General features: G+C 43.1%; 1 protein-coding gene across 1 annotated transcript in view; it reads right to left on the reverse strand.

The window, feature by feature from the left end:
* MNS1 (meiosis specific nuclear structural 1) overlaps positions 1 to 17,927 on the reverse strand; it is a 206,095-nt gene that overhangs the window by 111,220 nt on the left and 76,948 nt on the right. The gene's annotated exons all lie outside the window — the stretch shown is intronic.

Here is a 17,927-nt window from a genome sequence, read left to right on the forward strand (position 1 = left end):
GCTTTAATGACCATAGGCAAAGCTAAGATAATACACGTTCAATGCCTTTAGTATTTTGGCATTCAATAACAAACTCAACATATAACTAAATTATACATTTTGTGCCATGGAATCATATCTCTAAAGGGCGTTTTCTCTTACTAAGAAAAATGTAACAATACTGTAAGTATGTGCAACGTTCACCATTATAACCTAATCCTAGGAGACCCTGGTTATTCCTGTTCACATATATATTTTATGAAACTCCCTGGCCATCTCCATCCCTCACTTTCTCAACATCCACATGTGCACCCTAGGAAATAATGCCATGGAATATGGTGGTCCAACGTAACGTAGCTTGACTTCAAATGACGAGTTAGCTTGTCAGCATGCCAATGCAGAGTGTTGGGGCTGAAGTGTTTCATTAGGCTTATCATACAAAACAAGTCATGCATTCATTTTGCACGTATGGTACACTCCCAGTACACGTATTCATGGGTGACATAAACTAAGTTTATTTGTGAACACTCCCAGCCTATCGACCCCACCCACAGTCGTTATAATCAGACCCCATCAAGTGATGAATCTCTGCATCCTTATTGGAAGTTGTGGGGCAAATGTGAAAACTATTTGCTTAAAATGTATGTTGCCTCTTAAGTGGGAGCATGTTTTCTAACGATCTGCAGCCAGAATCTTCTGACACGTTTAATGGTCCATCCACTATTAGCTCCAATTGTGGTCAGTTTGTATTGTCATCCCAGGTTAGTCATTCCACTGCATGCTGCAATTGTGTCACCCGCTGCACAATTCATAAACTGGCACACCTACTCCTACCTTCTCATAAGGATTAATAGGGAACAAGGCAGTCGTTTACATTTTAATTGTCAATAATGAGCCTATTCAAGCATGTGCTAAGGTCTCCAAAATAAAGTGTAATCTATATCAGAACAAGCAGAGACAAAAACAAATAAAGGAGTCTAGTGCTAGATTTCTCTGCTGCCTTTTTGCATGAAGGTTGCAGAAAAAATTGTTAACCTGCAGCTTATGGACTACCTTGAGCAAGGTCAGTTCCTACACTCGACTCAATCGGGCTTTAGAGCTCAATACTCGACAGAAACGGCTATCCTCTATTCCACTGAACTATTGAGACAAATAGCAGACAAAGGTCAGACAGCAGCGTTGGTATTGTTAGATCTAAGTGCGGCGTTTGACACCGTGTCGCACTCCACGCTGCTGTCACGGCTATCAGAGATAGGAGTGGAAGGAGCAGCTTATAAGTGGCTAAAGTCATTTCTGGAGAATAGAAGCTTCCAAATCCACTGTCCACCATTTAAATCATCATCCAGACAGCTGAAGCATGGGGTTCCACAGGGCTCCAGCTTGAGCCCTACCTTATTCAACCTTTACATGGAACCCCTTGCCCGTATAGTGGAATCTTTCGGTGTTGAAATCATCACTTACGCCGATGATACGCAACTGATGATCACACTTACCCAGGGACAGAGTGAGGCAGCTACCAACTTTTCCACCTGTCTTTCAGCAGTAGCAAGCTGGATGAATAACAACTGTCTGCGTCTTAATTGGGACAAGACTGAGGTGTTACTGATTGGAAGAACTCCCTCGGCGTGGTCATCAGCTTGGTGGCCGGTAGAACTAGGTCAAACTCCTGTCCCCACAGAATCAGCTAAGAACTTAGGAATCCTACTGGATGCAGAACTCTCGTTTGCAAAGCACATTGCAAAAGTAACCGGTAAATGTTACGCAATTCCTAAAATCATGCGTAAGGTACTTGACCTTTTACCCATTAGCTCTAGGAAATCCCTTATTCACGCCTTAGTTACTCCTCATCTGGACTACGGCAATGCTCTTTTCATTGGCCTCACTCAGAAAGGCCTAAAGCAACTTCAAAGAGTTCAAAGCGCAGCTGCCCGCTTAGTCCTAAATCTTCCTCGGAGAGCATCTGGGAAGCACGCTCTTGCAAAGTTACACTGGCTGCCCATCAAAGAGCGCATCCTTTTCAAAGCCATGTGCTTCGCCCATCGAATTGCCCAAGGGAAAGGACCACCCTACCTAAAAAAGCTTCTTGCTATCCATCGCCCCAAACGTAATCTGAGGTCCTTTGGGAGCATGCTGTTCTCAGTGCCCCGCATCTTTAAAGCAAGAATGGGAGGCCGTTCATTTTGCTATCTGGCGGCCACTCACTGGAACAAACTCCCCTTAGAATTGCATATGGAACCCTCCGAAAGGAGGTTTCGCCTGAGGCTAAAACACATCTCTTCCCCAGAAGTTAGGAGACGGCACTTAGCTGTCCAGTTTAATTGTTCTTGTGGTGGGCTTGTTTTTAGAATGGAACGTATCCACAGCGCGGGGACACACTGTCTTGAGTGTAACCATGCGCTTTATAAATGGTTTTATTATTATTATTATTATTAGTGAAAACCAGCATTGCGCTTTTAGAAATTTACCCTGCATAGAAAGTGGCAGAAAATGCAGAATTTCAAGGCTTCTTAATCCACCCCCCCCCCCCCTGCTGACTACATCATGATCTAATAAATCGAACGGTTCACGGTAGGGGTTATTTATTAAGTGATGAAACATAAAAAGCACTACTTCATGCCAAGTGCCCTGACCTCTTGCAGAGGGAATGTAATGAACGTGTCCAAGTATAGAAGAGGGGTGACCTAGTTCCAATTCTCTCAACTCTCAGGCAATGTGACCAGATGTTCCGCTGCTGACCAACATCATCCATGTGAAGTGTAACATTGTGTTCAATGCCAGAGATCATTATGCCTCTATAATCAAATCCTGCATGAAGTCCATTTGCCAGCGATTCCAGTGCTCTTAAGCGACCTTATAAGTTGGGCAGAGGAGATGAAGCACACCCATGGCAACATAGAGGCTTTAGTGGCAAATATAGAGCCACTGACAACATCATGACTCGTTTGATGCTAATGAGTAAGTACACAGAGCCCCCTCATTGAACCTTTATGCAGCTCCATTGACGTAAGAATTGCATCCAACACTATCAAAGGCAATAAGCTTTCGTTCAAACTGAATTCCTGGGGTATAGACCATACAATGGTAAAGGTGGTACAAGTCTGATGCACGGACACTTGGGTCTGTATGAATTGGGGGGCAATGCCTCTTTTTAAAAGAGCCACCAAAATGTATGTCGCTGACCTCAGAAAAGCCTTGAATAATCCAACAGCATGTCCAACTAAAACTGTAGGAAGTTCAATATCGAAGCTAATCTGTGCAGATGGAACTATCATTTTCGACCACAATAACGTGGGATTAAAACACACTATGATAGGGCTGGGGACTTCAACGGGAAGATCTCAAATTCACTAATATATAGCAGGGGGAAATCTCCACATGAAGAAGCCTGCCAGATTCCAACTCCTGTTTTTCCTGATGAATTAAAAGCAGATAAAAGGGGAAAATGTTGCTGTAATCCATTGAAGCAATTAAGCAATTAATGGCGTAATAATTAATGGGAGAAAAGAGGGCGATATTCCAGCGGCATTCACCAGACTGGCCCCAACGAAGTCTTCTATCATAGACTATTTCATCTGCAGCCTAAACGTATTCTCAAAGGTTCAATCGCTTTCTACTAGACATTCACATGAAAGCGATCATGCATTACTTTCTGTGGAAGTTCAAATTCATACCCAGCACCCCATTCCGTGGTCACTCCATTCCTATGAAGGCCAGGCAGCCTTAAATTAGAAAACAGGAAGGATCCATTGGAATTCTAAAGCTATTAGTAAAACAAATCATATAATCTCACAAGAATTGCTAACATCACTAAGCGAGTCCGGTAATCCAATAATAGATTCAAGGTGACCTTGCAGACGGTAGTCGCCTCTTTTCAAGGTAGTATTTCTAGACGTGAATGTGTTAAAACATGCCAGATAGGAAAAACTCTGGAAAACAATATTTCTCGACAATTAAATAAATTGACTAGAATGCAATTTAGTTATTTTAGCATATGTAGACAAGGAGAAATAAGGAAACTGATAAAACAACTCCAACGGAAAAAGGCAAGAGAAAGACAAGCAATGAGAGATTGTGTCTGGGTGGACATCCAACAAGCAGTAAAGCACAATAATAATAAAGCATTCTGGAAAATAATCTCTGCGCAGATGGGGATTCGAAAATCCAACCATCAAGACCTTTTATTCCCAGGACTGGATCAGGCATCAATGAAACTCCCCAAAGAAAAGTCAATGGAAATCTCAGCCGCTCAGATTTCTACTTTGATTTCTTCTGCCAGGTCTACATCGGCAATGGGCCCAGATAAGATTCCTATCAAAGTTTAACAAAAAAACTCTGACTGGGAAACATTTTTAGCCCCTCTTTTTCACTATTGCTTGGAAAGTGGTGAAATTCCTGAATCTTGGCGAGGGAGCGTGGTCGTACCCCTTTTAAAAAAAGGCGTCCGATCAAACCCTGCAAACTATAGGCAAATAGCTCTCCTAGATGCTTCCGGCAAGATCTTTGCTGCTTGTATTTTGGAACACTTAAAAGACTGGGCTTTTTCCAAGAAAATAATCCCTATGTATCAGGCTGGGTTTCGCTCAAAGCATTCTACATTGGACAATATTGCTGTGCTCCAAACTGTACTAGATAAGTTTGTAAAGTCAAATGGCCAAATTTTATATTGTGCTTTTATCGACTTTTCGACTGCGTTCGATAGTGTAGACCGTCCGACACTATGGAGAAAATTGTCTAAATTAGGGATACCCAAAGATCTCCTAACAATAATATTCGCCCTACATACATCTACATGGTGCAGAGTTCAAATGGGGGGCGAAAAAGCCATCCCTTTGCAGAATGGGCTAAAACAAGGTTGCTTATTAGCTCCTTTATTATTTTCTATTTATATCAGCGATCTCCCAATGCGTCTCTCTCAAAGAAATAATTTTCCTCCAAAATTAGCTCAAGTAGATATACTGTGTTTAATGTACGGAGATGATATCGTAATTCTCGACCAGACCCCAATAGGTCTACAAAGATCTTTGAATGAACTAAATCTCTATGCAACCGAAAACTTCCTGATGCCAAATCTCAATAAAACTAAGGTACTCCCCTTTAGGGGCAGAAGGAAGTTTTCGCCTTATACTTGGTCTCTAGGAGACAAGCAAATAGAGTCCGTAAGTGAGTACGTGTACCTGGGTCGAATATTCACTTCCAACCTCCTAGATAAAGCCCACCTTTGCCACCTGTACCGGAAGGCAGATTCCCATGTTGGGGCTCTACAGAGATTGTATATTTCCACAGGAAACAGACACTTTAATTCATTGCTGGAAGTCTATAATATGAAAATCCCCCCCCCCGATCTTATCATATGCCATGGAATATTCTCAAATTAAACGTGGCAATCGTTAAAAGTAAAAGAAGGGACCATTTTTCGAAAATTGATAAAAGTGGCACAGTCGGTCCCAGTTCAAGCCCTTCGTCTTGAGCTATCGGTTATGGGAATTTTTGCCAGAGTATCAATCAAATATAACTTTATTCGATTGTTAAAAAGCAATCATAAAAGTGTACATAAAAAACATTCTAGTTAAAAAGAATCATTGATTCATTATATAATCATAAAGGCATACAAGGACAATAATGTACAAAGTTAAAGTGCTTCAGGGTCCATAAGATCAGAATTTACACAATGTATCAAAGTGGCATGCTCTTTCTAGTGCGCATCACATTTCTCAGGCCCCTAGAATTAGTTTTGAATCTGATAAAGATCACTGTTGTCAATTGAAGCACTATAAACAGTTCGCAAAACAAAAGGAATTTAAAACTTCTGTCCCTTACTTGTTTCTTCAATTAGAGCATGGCGTAAGGCGGTGTATTTTACTTCTACGTTTGGGCATACTCCCTTTAGCTACTTTCTCAGCTAGCTGGGATGGTACTAATAACCCTAAAGGTATATGTGAACTTTGTAAAGGTGGGCAACAAGATTTGCTCCACGTTCTATTAATCTGTCCTAATGAGAGCATAGTTAAGGCCCGCCGACGTTCCATAATCCCAATTCAACTAAAGTATAACGCTTTCTCTGCCCAAGATTTGATTACATTGTGTAACTCTCCGGTTAATGAATATGTTTGTCATAACCTGTTTAAGTTTTTAAAAAGCTTCTTGAAGCTGTTTTAAATAAGAAGCACAATCCAAAGATTTTATTGTATTCTATTAAATCCACTCTAATGTTGTCTGAGTTGGTGGCTGAACATCACCACTGTACCATCTTGTAGTGAGTTTAAAAAAAGCAAAAGTGTTTAGCTAAGTATTTTTATGAGTATTTGAAATTATTTTAATTTTGTATTTGTTGACCTCAGTTGAGTTCTGGATCAAATAAAGTTTTACAAGATAGGGTTTTAACCTTACTTTAATAACAACTGTATATCGGTGAATCAGGAGAAATCCAATGTGCTTCATTTCAGCAAAAGGAAAGCAGGAAAATGCAGAGTTACAAATCTCTGGCTGTATGGGTTAACAACTCCCAAAGTGTCACCAGACAGCAAGCAAATCTAAAATCAAAGGCAAACATTAGTTTGTTGGCCTCCTAATATTGGTAACTTTCTGGCCCAGCTGTAAAGTCACTATTTGATATCATCAAAGCTAAACATTTGCCTTTGTTATTCTATGTTTGTGAGGTGTCCTCTGCTCCACTGATGAAATGGTTGGATAAAGCCAATGAGCCTTTTTTTGGCGGTCCTTTGCTCTGCCGCTTTATACTACGTGCAGGACCAAATAAGATTGGAATTTAACCTAATTAAACAGGCAACTCAGCAGGCAGAACAGAACGTGTGTTACGCTTTTGGCAGAAATGGAAAAACTCAAGACCGGCTTCACTAAGATCTCACTCTGAACTTCAAAAATAACAAATTATGCCATTTTGTTTATTTGATCAAATTGTTAGATCTTTTACATATGAGTAAAGTGTGGCAATCAAATCAATCTTGGCCCCAATCTTAATCCATTTCACAAAAAACAATTAATAGCGCAATCTTTTAATCTAGATTCTCATACCTTCCTTGTACTAAAGCACACACACTTTATTAGCCTCTTCATCACAGTGTACTGCAACCCTTTTTAATAAAAGTTTCATTTCAAAAGAACATTATCCGACTTAGGTTTGGAGAGCTCGATATTGATGAAATGAAACAAAAAATGAAAACATACTTTTCTTTGTTTCGAAAAGCTGGAAACTTTGGCCCATGTGATATACTGCTGCAAAAGTCAGTCAGACGTTCAGGCAACTCTTTTAATTCCACGCGTTCGGCGCTTGGGAATAAGATCTTGCACCCTAGCAATCACAGAATGGTTTCATCCCACGGACATGCAACTAGCAAGTTGTTTTCTACTGTTTGTTAAAGATGTTTAGTTGAGCTGGATGATTTTTCTGTATTCACATCTAACAAAAATAGTCTTTTTTAATGCAACAGTAGATCGAATTTGAGTGGGCACTGCAAAAATGGAATCGCTTGGTAACTTGTTTAAAAATCTCTCTCAGTGATCAAAATAAGTTATTTCCAGATGGCCGCATAGGCTCCCGGCTCCGCCGACCTCCGTCCTCCGCCGGACAATCCTGCTACAAATCCTGAATTTCCACCCTGCCTCCGGGTGTGTGAACTGCTACGTTATATTTTGGTGCAATCCCGGGATTTTTTCCAGCTTTGAGGACGAAGTTACGTCGAGTTTTAGTTTGGGGCCTACACCAGCTTGTGAGCCGGGGACTCGAGTACTGGCCCAGTTGAATAACATTGGCTGTGGGTGATCATCAGGGTCCGGTCCTTGGACGTGGAAAATATTTTTAAGCCCGATTTTGACGGCGATTGTTGCTCTTGTCTACAATCGATGGAGAGTTGACGAGGCACGACAGTGCGCTGCGGGTGTGGGTCCCTGGCCCGGAGACCCAGTCTGAACCCCGCCGGTGTGTGCCGGGTTGGGATCTACGCCTGTGGCCCCGGAACCTGGACAGCTACCTTGGTAAGTCCTCGGTCTCCCTCCGTGACAGTCCGTCCCACAATTTGCCGATTCCTCCGGGGTTGGCCGGGCCTCGGGGGGACGTGAACATGGGTGTCTCGGAACCCGATTCGGTGAGACGGACTGAATCTGAACCGTCGATACGATCTGTATTGGCAGCGATCGGGGCCTTACATTCCCATGTGGAGTTCATTGTCCGAAAAATGATTGCGGTTGCACACAGACTTGGACAAGTGGGACCGGACCCTACACCGTTTCAAAATACTGATCAGCCTATATTACCCAAGGCGGTCCCTGTAGCGGCAGTGTTCCCTGTGCCACAAGAGGTGTCGGAGCTTCATGGCAATGTGATGGCCGATAATCGTGTACTCGACGTGCTCTATGGACTGCCAAGCCCACCAACATCGTCTACCGAGTTTGGTTTAATTGTTGCCCGCCTTCCAGACTCTCTTGCTGGGATCCCTCTATAGAATGATTCAGTGTTCTACCCCTCTTTGACGCTTTCAATGTCATAACAGAGACACAGACGTCGTGAGCTTATGTCGACGAGGGTCACCGTTGATGCCGAAAAATTCCCAGGGACTCTATAACTTTGCCTCGCCTCATATGGAACTATACTGAACTGTTTTCACATTCCGACTATCCTGTGGAGGCGAAAGCCTGTCTGGAAGGGGCTTGTTCGACTGATCGGAAGGGTCAAGGATGAGACTGACTGTTGGGGTTTGGCACCATGGGTTTTCTGAAGTGGGATTTGTTACCATTGTATTTACGGGAGGCAGGGTGGTGGTTACTGTTTCCCCTGTTTAGTTTTTAAATTTGCTTTTAATGGAGTTATGTGTTTATTATGGGGATTCTTGGCTCTGGCGGGGGTCAGGGGGGACCGGGGGCCTGTATTGAGATGTCCTCCTCCAAGTTTTACTACATTTAGTACCTAGCTAGATGGGGCGACAGGCACGCAGCTAGTTGGGGATAGGGCGCAAGCCATATGCTGGGTTGCAGGGTGGGGGGAGGGGTGTTTGTTTAGATAGTATTTGTAGTTTTTATGTTTGAAATCCTTCAAAATCCTGACATAGGTGGTCTTCGTGAGTAGCGGATTTGTGTTATGGGGTGGACGGGTTCTGGTGGAGATATCACTTGCGTGAGTTAGCCAATTGTCGCATAATTTATCATAGTGTTCGGTAAAGTGGACGTAGCTTCGTAACCTTCTTATTGCTGCACCCTTCCCCCTCCCTTCTATCCAGGGTTGTTATTCAATGTTTATCCTGCTTTCTTGGGGAGGTGAGGTGGGTGGTAGGTGTTTTGTTTTGACTATCCTGATTGTAGTGCAGCCATATACCAGATGAAACACGTGAGCAGACTTTCTTGATGATTCTCAGTCTATATGCCCTGTATGTATATTATTGATCCTTCATTCCGCGATGTAAGCCACCTGCTATTTTTCTTTTTCTTAAATAAAAAAAGATTTAAAAAAAAAAAAATCTCTCTCAACTGTCACGCTTTTCCAGCCAGAAATGTGTGGAAGAATGGGCGGACGCACCAGTATGTTACATTCCTAGCAGGCCTCCAGTGCAAAAAGAGAGATAAAAACCTTGTTGTTTATTTCTAATACACATTTTACTTAAAAAATTAGCTTCTTTGAGAAAATCTTCGGCAATATACACACATGACTGTCATTCATTCAGAATTGTAGCTACTTTTCAGGAAAGCATAGTTCTCTGGGTCGCCCAGTCCCTAACAAATTGCAAGTAGGTAGGAAGCGCAAAAATATAAAATATTGACACCCACTTAGAAAAGTGAGGATATTTTTTTCTTCCTATCTACAGGTTTCTGAAATCTGTGAAAAGGGCATTAGCACCTCAACCTCGTGGGGGTATTTTTTTAAATAACAAAACACGCAATATCTTACACAGCAGTTTTTCTCACTTTATATTATGGTATTTTGGTTTCTTAAGCCGCTCTATAGTAAATCGCAAATTCTAAGAAACTTGACAATGGATTCCAGTAGGAACATTCAGCTTATATGCCGCAAAGTAAGATAGGTTTATTACAAATAGTGAAAATGTGTGAACTTAAGCCTGGGATTCTGCAATACTCTTTCAGATACCGCATTCCTCATCCCCTGTAAGTAAGTACTGGCCGAAGAACACAGTACAACAATACCCGTCTTGCAGGTAAGGGGAGACTACTACTCGACTATGCTTTGCTTGGTCATGTTACGCTGTGATTTGCTGCGCTACAGTAAGAGAGGCTCTGCTGTGCTGTTAAGATATATTTAGCTATGCTCTGAAATCCTAAGTTATGCTATGGTATAATATGGTTTGCGAAATCATTTTATGTCATATCATGCTTTTGTGCTATGTTATGATCAATTATGTTATAGTATGGGAGGCTATGGCATGCTGTAGTAGGTTTGCAATGCACTGCCAAGTGGTGTTGTACTATGGTATGTTATTTTATGTATTGCTTTGTTGTAGCATGGTGTATACTGTTGTGCTACGTTGTGCTACAGTGGGCTATGCTGTTCCATTTATATGCCACAGTATATTATGCCCCGGTATGCAATGTTATGTTACACGATGTTGACTGATTCTATTATGTTATTTATGGTATTTTCAGATACAACATCTTAGTCTATCCTTTATAATATTGGACTTCTGATATATTATGCTTTGTAGTGATACTTCCTATGAAGTGTTAAGTCATGAAATTTGTTGTTATTATATGTATGGCATGCAACCATGTGTTATACTAATGGTATGTTGCCAGCATTTCTCTAGTCCTTTGCTGCTCGATGGATAGCTTCGTATCGGTCTAAAGAGTTTGGGAATAGCACGTAATGTTATTGTGTGTTATGTTTAAGTACACTATTATATCTTAGTAAACTCTGTCCTGAAACGTGGAAGAGTAGTAGAACAGCTCCTTGAGACCCTGGCGGGTGAGTAGTCGCGATTTATAAGCCATGTGATTGACTGATTAAGTAGTTTAAAGATTGGTGCTTCTAAAAGGGAGCACATGTCTTGGACAGGAGTTGGATAAGTGCCAAGAATGCCTAACTCTGCCTTTCATCTTTCTGAGAAGATACCCTTGATTGGAAACTAATAAAATCGTTGTTCCTCCACAATGAATAATATGTTGTGCTGTGTGTGTAGGGGGATGGGTGGGGAGAGTAGGGGAGGGGAGGGTTAGGCATGTTTGTGATCATTGTGATACGTCTGCACTGGACTCAGTGTTTTTTGCAGCATGTTGTTCTACACTTCTTCAAGGTGCCGATACCTTATAACCACAGACAAAATTAGGAGATGCGCTTAGAGAAATTGAGACAGGCAGTGTGTCCACATGGGGGTCAACACTGTTTCCTCCTCCTGCTGCTTCAACACCCTCCACATGCTCCGCAAGATCTACAAATGGATCCCCACTGAAACCAGGAAAACGGGCACCCAAGCACTCGTCAGCAGCAGGCTGGAATATGGCAACGCCCTCTACGCAGGAACCCCGGCCACAATCCAGAAGAGACACCAGAGCATACAAAACGCCTCTGCATGCCTCATCCTCGGACTCCCTCGCCACAGCCACATCACCACCCACCTAAGAGACCTGCATTGGCTCCCGGTCAACAAAAGGATCACCTTCAAACTCCTCACCCACACCCACAAAGCACTTCACAACGCCGGACCAACATACCTCAACGAACGACTGTAGTTCTACACCCCGAACCGTCAGCTTCGCTCTGCTGACCTCGCCACCATTCCACACATCCGCCGAGTGACCACCGGTGGCAGATCATTCTCCCACCTCGCCACAAAGACATGGAACACCCTCCCCGCCCACCAGCAACATACCCAGGACCTGCTGACCTTCAGGAAGACTCCTCAAAACTTGGCTGTTCGACCAGTAGCTGCCTCCCCCTAAGCGCCTTGAGACCCTCATGGGTGAGTAGTGCGCTCTACAAATGCTTGATTGATTGATGGGAGGCAGCCTACCTGCCCCCAGAAAGAATGATAGTAGCCCCCCACTCCCCTCCACCTTAAGAGATGCTCATTTTGGTACCTGGCAGATTTGGCATTATTTCGCATTGCGAGGCTCAGGCTGGTGCCCATGCGTCTGTTCCTCAAGTGGTTCTTGTGGTACCCTGCGCCCTATTGATACTCTGTTTTGCACACTCACCCCTTCCTAATACATGCTGTGTTTGGTGCTCTGCCCTTCCGAGATTCTCTGCATAGGAACCTCACTCTCTTGCCAAGATGGACTTCGTTGGATACTCTGACCTCCAGTAGGCATGGCATGTGCACTTCTTACCCATACATTTTCGGTATTGAACCCTGCTCCCGAGGATCTCGATTTACAAGGAGCCTAACTTCTTCTCCGCAACCCCCAGCAGCGCCTTGGTTTAGTACCTGTACCTCGCACAGCCTCATCTCCTCCCCTGAGCTGTGCTGCTGAGCTCTGCCGCTGCTCGTCACTCCCTAAAACCAGCCCAGTTGTGTGGACAACATTTGCAAAATGTCTGTTGTGGGTATGTTGACGCAGTAACAATGCTGACAAGGAGGTGTCGGCACCGGCGCGGTCATCTAAGTCGAGCCCCATAGGAGCCCCCCTGTGCTTACAGGGCTATACCCAGGATCGCTGGAATTATGCGACAGGGAAGGGGCAGATTGTGTGGTGGGGTTGAATGAATTGTGTAGAGTGAAAGGGCAGAATGGGAGATGTAGTGCGGTGTTTTTGGTGACAGTGTTGCTTCATTGTTTGGTCGTGTTTGCACGTGTTGAATCGACCTATGCAAAGGTTTCACCTCATTGGTAAGCATGGGTCAAAGCTAATGTTACATACCCAGTCTCCTCTTGTTGGCTTACTTAGAAACCCTTTATCTGTGTGTGAGGAGTTTTTTTACACCATTATCCTGAATTTAAAAATTGCACATATCCACAAAAACAGAGGACCAAGGCAGATACCATTCCTGATAAGGAAAGACACATTTAAAAACATTTCAAATGTCTTCCAGGCTGCCCTCCAGACACCACCTTTGTTTAAAGTAATGCTTCTCACAGCAAGGCTGACTCCAGCCTGGAACACCCACTACAGAGGCACAAAGCCCTCACAAAGAGGTGTGAGGGCTCTTCACTGAAGTGTGATTAAGGTAGACAAATGCTTGGCCTCACCTAAAAGGTCCCCTTCAACCTGCAGCTCCACCCCTACTCACCGGGAGCATCTACAAAAATGGAAGTTCTGAAGTTCTTCAGAAAGTCTAATCAGTAGCCATTTGCTAACAAAAGTGTTCAATGCATTTCTAAAAGGAGCCCTTTCACCATCCCCTCATTCACCCAAGTGTGTGTTTGCTTCACCTGCTCTCAAGCCAGTGGAATGAAGGTAATACACTTCCACTGTTCGGGAAGCTGTCCTCATCTTCCATCTGGTGCCAATGCAAACCAGAGACATTTAAACGCATCTCCCACTCCACTGTATAAATAATACTCTGAGTCAAACCTGAGGTTAAATACCAGAATCCCTTTTCAGTATGTATATTATTTCCTATGCTTTTTCTAGACTTAAGCATCCAGCCATTATTTTTCACTTTCAACCCTTGAGCTGATTAATTGACCTGGCTGGATAGTGGGCGAGAAGTAGTCTAGCAACAGAGAGATGGTTTACCTTATTTTCGTACCTATTAGAAATGTCCAATATAACACAACGTTCCCAAGTAAATAATGTTGTTTCTTTTAACATTCTTGCATCCTTTAACTGTTTGCAGTCTCAAAAAATATTCACTGCATTCCTTAAATCCGGCATGAAAAAACTGTCCTTTAATTAAAACTCCTATTTGTCGCCTGTCCATTTTTTCTTCTCTTTTCAAAGGTTTACAACCATTACAACGAAACTTTTACCACGCAGTGCTGTTACAACGCAGGTTTTACTACGCATACCATTACAGCGCATTACACTGGGGGGCGCTCTAGGATAGGGAATAAGTTTAATTTACTATCCAACACCTTCCCTACTATCCACGGGGACTGGAGTTGGAATAGTAAATTAAACTATTCACTATCCAGCACCCCCAAGTGTAATGCGTTGTAATGGTATGCGTAGTAAAACCTGCGTTGTAACAGCATGCGTGGTAAAAGCATGCGTTGTAACGTCATACATTCCTTTTCAAATATCCATCTCCTTTCCCTCCATCCTCTGCATGCCTCCTCTCTCTGAGCACAATCTGCTCTGACACATGCACATTTACTTTTCTCTATATGAGCACATTTGCCACAACTCATTTACAAGATCACAATCTCTTCTCCTTCTGCTGAAAGTCATACCTAGGCAATCTAACAGTACCTAATCTCCTCTAACTCCTGTATTAATGCCACCAACTATATGCTTGAGCTCACCTTCCCTTCACCAATACTAATTATAGCAACCAACACTATTACTTTGGTCCCCCATTTAAAAAAATCTGAAATGACTGCATGGCATGGTTTGCTTTGAGCATTCAAGACTAATCTCAATAACATACAGTAATTAAAACCGTGAATTAACCATTTATCTTGGGTTTCGGAGCAGCGTGCTGCCCGGTGTAAAGCGCATCAACGCCTCGCCAGGGGTAGTAAGTGCTATATGAATACAATTAAAATAATTCAAACATGTAGGCAAAAAGCATATACTGGGTAGAATTTACATAAAGAATAGCTTTACACTTGGGCGGAGCCATCAGCACTTAAGGAGTTTATTGTTAGTCTCGTTTTTACCTTCCTTCCCCGACGGCTGGAAATGCGCAGAAGTCAGACCCATACTCAAGAAGCCATCAGAAGACCCTATGTACCTCAAGTACTACCCACCCATCTCCCTCCTCCCCTTCGCAGCCAAAATTGGCAACGTCCAACTAACAAAATTCATCGAAGAGAACTCCATCCTCGCCCCCTCTCAATCTGGATTCGCAGCAACCTGAGCACTGAGACAGCTCTACTTGCTGCTACAGAAGACATCCACACCCTCCTCAACCAAGGAAACACCGTGGCCCTGATCCTACTCGACCTCTCTGCAGCTTTTGACACAGTCTCTCACTGCACGCTCAACGCCGGCATACATGGAACCGCCCTCGACTGGCTCCGCTCCTTTCTCACCGGCAGAACCCAAAGAATCAGACTTCCACCCTTCCTCTCCAAACCCAGAGAGATCAACTGCAGACTACCCCAAGGACCATCCCTCAGCCCGACGCTCTTCAACATCTACATGGCACCCCTCGCCGCCATCGTCAGACATCACGGACTCAGCATAGTATCCTACGACAACGACACCCAGCTCATACTCTCCCTCACCAAGGACCCCATCACCATCAGACTAAACTTACAGGAAGGAATAAAGGATGTCGCATCCTGGATGAGCAGCAGCTGCCTGAAGCTCATAACCAGCAAACTGAACTACGGAAATGCCCTGTACACCGACATCAACAAATCTCTGCTCTGCAAACTCCAGACCATACACAATGCCACAGCCAGACTCGTCCTCGGCATCCCTCGGCATGAACACATCACCCAACGCCTGCGTAACCTCCACTGACTCCCGATTGAGAAGAGAGTAACTTTCAAGATACACACGTCTACAAATGCCTCCACAACACCGGACCACAATATCTCAACGATAGAATCTCCCTCCATGTACCCAAGAGAAACCTCCAATCCGCTGACCTCGCTGAACCCCCGAGCATCCGCAGAGCAAGAACAGGTAAGGTAAAAGAACCTTCTCCTACATCGAGGCTAAAACCTGGAACGAGCTCCCGATCGACATCAGACGTGCCCCTACCCAGCACAGCTTCAGGAAGACCATCAAGACCTTGCTCTTCGACTAATCAGAGCATCTTCCCCCAAACCCCACGCCTGGAGACACTCACGGGTGAGTAGCAGTGCTTTATGAGTAGCGTGCTTTAAAATTCCCTGACTGATTGATTGATTCATTTCGTTATGCATCCCTACAAGTCCAGTATCTGGCCGAAAGAAACATTCGTGGGTGTATATTTATTTAGAATATGGCTGGAGATAGAAAAGGAGGGCAAAAATCTATCTGCCGATTACCATGGTGGCTTTGATAGTGAAAATTAAAATAAGATTGCAATAAATTAGAAACTGCTTATTTTAGCGTTCATTTTTAAAGTGCTTATCCACATGTGTGCTGCATATTTGTACCAGAAGAACCCTTTCATCAAGAGGAGCAAGAGACGGATAATTTAATGAACTCACTTGCAACTTGCTTGCACTCGTTTAACATGTAATCCAATCAAATCTAGGGAATAAAATATAAAGAAAAAAGGTGAGATCCGGGTCTTCTATAATTAACGCTCAGCAACCTCTACTACTTCTGAATCTGGAACTCAAACGTGATAGCTGACGCTGAAACGGCAGGCTGGAAGGGTACTCTCTACTCTATATGCCAACTTTCAGATCAATGCTCACACGGATGAAGATGCCGACCTAGGAGATGGAAGCGGTGACTGCTTAAGATGCAGAGCTTGTGTTCTGTTGATTCAGAGCACACTAAGCGGTCTATGACTGATACATTGCGAATTAAACAACTGAATAACTTAACCGTCTCCACTACAGTAACAAAATATCATAATACAAGTTCGCATACTGCTCTGTACTATGCCATCCACGAGGTGGCAGTGTTGTGTTTTTAATAAGTAAAATGAAAACCACAGAGCAAGATCGTTTGTAAAGTAAAGCGGTTTACTAATTTAGCCGAATGCAGGTCTAGAAAATGACATACATTTTAAAATAACGGGTGTTGTATTTATTTATTTATGCGATTTTATATAGCGCGAACTTTACCCGAAGGTGTCAGAGCGCTTTACATAGGACCCAGTTTCAACCATAAGAACTGATGGTTACATTCAGAAGAACAGATTTGCATATTTTTGACTTGCATAAGAACCAGTTGAAAACACACGGACATTAGGATTACATGCGTACACAAGGAAGATACACAAATGGATATATTCTAGGCCTATACTAGAAATATCTCTATCAACATAGGGAGGGGATACACATGGATATACTCTAACAGCCATATAGGGACTAGTCGTTAGAGTTATCTCTATATACATAGGGAAGGGATATGACTGGATAAACTCTAAGAGTCACATAGGAATGGTGGAGAGCACACCGGTCTACAGCATATACTAGTGATTAGAGCTATCTCTATATTCATAGGGAAGGGAAGGGACTGGATATACTCTACGAGAGGGCAGGCACGTGAGATAACGAACTTTACCCGAAGGTGTCAGAGCGCTTTACATAAGATCCAGTGGACAACATAAGGACTGACGGTTACATGCGTAAAATGATTGCAAAAATTTTGCATTACAAAAGAACCAGTTAAAAGCATACGGACTTAGGATTACAAGCATTACAAAAAAGGTATACAAATGGATATACTCTAGGCCTAAACTAATAATATCTCTATCACATAGGGAGGGGATAGACATGGATATACTCTAAACAATCAAATGGGAGACGAGTCGTTAGAGTAATCTCTATATACATAGGGAAGGGATATGACTGGATATACTCTAAGAGTCACATAGGAATGGTGGAGAGCACAACGTTCTACAGCATATACTAGTGATTAGAGCTATCTCTATATACATAGGGAAGGGAAAGGACTGGATATACTCTAAGAGTCACAGAGAAGGCAGGCACGTGAGATAAACGAGAGAGGGAAGCAGAGAGTGATGAAAAAGACAGTGAGGAGTGTGTCAGAGGCAACAGGAGAGACAATAGGAAAGTCGAAATGTCAGTGTAGTTTTAAAACCGTAGGCTCCACAATATCTATTAAAATTCCACGCACCAAAATGTATGGCACATAAGAAAGACAGGCATAATAGAACAGTGAAACGCAACTTAAGTATCTAGCTATGTATTAACTATTTCACTGCAATTGCACAGCTACGTCGGTCTCGGACCTTTTCATTTACGTTACCA

The sequence above is a fragment of the Lissotriton helveticus genome, chromosome 3_2 (genome assembly GCF_964261635.1).
Source record: "Lissotriton helveticus chromosome 3_2, aLisHel1.1, whole genome shotgun sequence".
Classification (NCBI taxonomy): domain Eukaryota; kingdom Metazoa; phylum Chordata; class Amphibia; order Caudata; family Salamandridae; genus Lissotriton; species Lissotriton helveticus.